A 3,879-nucleotide genomic window follows, 5' to 3' on the forward strand; every position below is an offset into this window, starting at 1 on the left:
AAAAGTTAAGCCTATGCTCATATATTGTTCTTCATCAGGGCCACAAACCACACTTCTACAGCTTACATGCCATATTCTGAGTTAATTACAAAAGGATAGAGAAAACACAGAAACATTTCTAAGCACGTCGTGCTTAGAAGGAGCAAAACTTAGTGTTGAGAAAAAAATAATTATATAAAACTGTATAGTTACCCAAGTAAATATTTTTCCTTTCCTCACACAGAAAAACACAGAATTCAAGACTAAGCAAAGCAAAAAGAGAAATATTGCATTCTTAAAACTTTTCCCTGTTGTGCAACATCATTTTTGTTCCTTGCAGCTTCTCCCCACTACTTCTTTGTGCTGCATCTGTGTGTGCTGCAGAGGTGCCTGGATGGAGAACTGCTGCTGCTATTGATGCCAATGCACCCACACCTTTATCTCCAATATAACTTTAAGGATTACAATCCCTTGGTTTCTCCGTTTTCTACCCAATTTCAGCTTGTTACTTCTCACTAGGAACCACTTTCTGTACCAACACAATGCATCAGTTATTAAAAGAACAGAAGGACGTGTGGTAGAAGGTGCAGAACTCTGTCTTGCTTCCCTCTCCCATTGCTCCCCATAAAACCCCCCACCTATTGTTATCATTCAAAGATAACGTCTTCTATAAAGCAAAATACTGGTCTAACGACACTTTGCAACTGTGGGAGAAGGTGAGCATCCACATCAAGTTCCCAAGTGTGCATTTTAAAGGTGATGGTAACCTGGGACACGTGTACTTATGGAACTGCATTCCCAATTCTTTCACTGAGCGGGCCCTGAATGCAGGCAGACCTGCCTACCCCCCGTCCCCAGGAGGGGCAGCCTGCAGAATGCACCTCAGGTCACTCCTGGAATGCACCGCACACCTTCCTTTGTACAGTGCTGCCTTTCTCTGTGGAGCTTTCCTGGCAGAGAGAGGCCTTCAGTTTGCAGAACTGTCAACTGCCTTTCAGAAGCACTAAATCCACACATACGTATTTGTACATATCCATCAGCATTTACTCATTTGTATTCTCTCATGAGAATTAATATTATTCCTCTACAGTCGCAAAACTTCCATCATCCCATGCAAACTGCTACTTACCTACGGCAACCCTGTTTATAGGAATGCCTCATTATATGTAATTTCAGGTTTCAAATGGAAACTGCTTTACAGAAGTGACAAGCACTTCAATATTTCCACTCTGTCTCTGTCTTTCCTGACGACTGGCAGGAGGCACCAAACCCATCTGAGCAACAAGTTTCAGTGAGAACTAAAAAGCTCACCCTACGTGCACACCTACAGATCAGCCCATCTATGCATGACTTGCAAACCTGAACTAATTAATTGTCCTACATTTGTTAATCTGAACCACAGCACACTTAATGCACCGCGGTGCCACGAAACAAACTTGCATTCCCAGGAATCAGAACAAACCATCCTGTTTTCTCAGAATCGGACTGTCCTGCTTCTCATGGCTGCCTGCATACAGTTACTGATCTGCAGTGAATCTGAAGTGCAGCAGAGTGCAATATCTCCTACTAAACACACTCCTCTCCCAGGTTTCGAATTCGTAGAGCAGAACCATCGCATTAGCACGTTCATTTTTCTGTGACTACATACCCTTCTTATGTATTTTGCATATCCTTCATCGTAGATGTGTTAAATTTTGTATTAAACGGATGTATAATGGACACATATATTGCATTTCCTGCTATTATTTATACATTTGCCTATATTCTGGCATGAGAAGCCTGATCTCTAATACCAGTGCATAAGGAGCAATCTCACTTCAGTGGTGTCACTGCACGGGCACCGCAAGGACAGCAGAGGAAAAGCCCCAACAGCTGCCTTTCCCTGGCAACCTCAATGTCCCCCAGGCACCTTCCAGAGTCAGTGGAGAAGGAGGGACTCCACGTACTGCGATTCGGTGGATCAGTGAATCACCACTACAGAACAGGTATCCTCTCTCTGTTTCTAAAGAATTCTTTAACAGAGAAGTCGGTATCTGCCTTTAGTTCAGCCGACTCTGAAATCACTTGAAAAGCATTCATTTTCTAATTTTCTTCTCTTCTCTAATGGTTTCTGAATTTCTCTCAGTATAAACCTTGTCCATTAGGACTAATGTCCCGCTAGAAGGTCAGTAGTGGCATTAAAATGGTGTTCCCAGCTAAAAAAAACCCAACAAATCTTCCATTCACTGACCAAAGGTATTGACTTAGCCGTATAGCAAGTATTTTGCCTTTTTTTAAAAAAAAAAAAGAGACTGTAACATTAACTTCTAGATCCTTATTAAGCAAATATTTAATTGGTTAGCTGAGGATTACAACTGTGTCCCCCAGCTCTTTTCATTATACTGAAAGCTTACTCATACACAGGGATTTTATAGCAGGGTAGAAGGTAGACTCCATAATCCTAGTTTAGAAATTGAACCAGTTTAATTAAATGTGCCTTCAGACTGCCTGCTACAAAACACCAAATGGCTGTATTCACATCTCCCCTGTAGAAACTGAAGATACTGAAAACCACATTTACATCTGCTTCAGAGCCAGCTCAATGCTTCTGACAAGAGTAAGTTTAACTGAACGTTGTCCCCTCCCCTCAACAATGTGGGCAAAGCAACTTCACGGAGCAGGAGGAGCCATTATCGCCCTGCCACAAGTGGGCAACTTCACCCCATCCCACCAGTTCTTTGCTGTCCTAGCCAACCTTCTATCCTGGCTAGACCAAAGGCCAGTGCTGAAAATTAGGGTTTTAATTCAATTAACTATATTAAAATCACGGCCACTAAGAGCAAGACCTTAAAGACAATGTTATTAATACTCCAGCATACCTTAAGCATCTACTTGGGCTTTGACTAGCAAAGGAAGTACTCTCTGTAGGAAATCTAAGCCTACCAAACAAGAAAGACATTGGCTTTACCAAGACCTTTTAAGGATCATTTCAAGTAAAACCCGGACAGCCCTGCCAGGGACCAGGGGAATACCATGGCAAACACTCCTCTACAGGATGAGGTTTTATCTGGATCATGTTCTGCAAAGCTGCGCTCCCTGCAGAAGGTACAAAATGTCATTAAATCGCACTGGTCAGTTGAGCCTGCTCAGTTTCTCCCATGACATGCTCACAAACAAAAAAGATGGGTTGAAATGTCCTGTGTCCTTTACCAAAGCAGAGCAGTATTAATGGAATGCAGATTCTCCCATGTATTTTAAGGATCAAATACTCACACATAAATGTATAATTTAAAGAGCATGAGATTTTTTTTTCCTTCAGGAGATTTTGCAGCAGGGAAGACTACTATCCTTATGAAAATAACTTTGACCTGCAATTTTCAGGCAATTCATCTCCTTGAAATATAGGTAAATACTCCTTCTTTAAACAATAATCACAGAATACACTTTAGCTTTGTCACCAGGATTTCTTTTTATTTAAAAGAACAACAGGAAATGGTAAAATAAAAAAAAATAAAAAAGAATACTTCTGTTAAAGGACAATTCACTGAAGGGTCTTTTAGCTGGCAATTGTCAGCACTGCTCAGGGCCAATGGATCAAATTTAACTCTAAAAAGTGCTGATGGTTGTATGAGTCATCACAGTAGGAGCTGGCGCTCTGGGCCACTCAAGTTCAATTTTTGGTGTTACCATGGGGTGCAGGAACTGGGATCTTGGTGAGCAAAGATTTGCTCTGTATTTGATGCACTGGGTAAAGTGGCATTCTAAAAATCACCAGCCTCCCAAGCAGCTAGTAAGCCAGCAGGAGGTTAGTAGGAAGAGAAAGTAATTGTCCTTTGTGCCTCTGAAAATAGCCAATATTAAAGGATCCTCTTATGTATTACCTGAGTTTCAATCTACGCTTGCAGCCAAAGGGAAAAGGGA

The sequence above is a fragment of the Gallinula chloropus genome (assembly GCF_964237585.1).
Source record: "Gallinula chloropus genome assembly, chromosome: 1".
NCBI lineage: Eukaryota > Metazoa > Chordata > Aves > Gruiformes > Rallidae > Gallinula > Gallinula chloropus.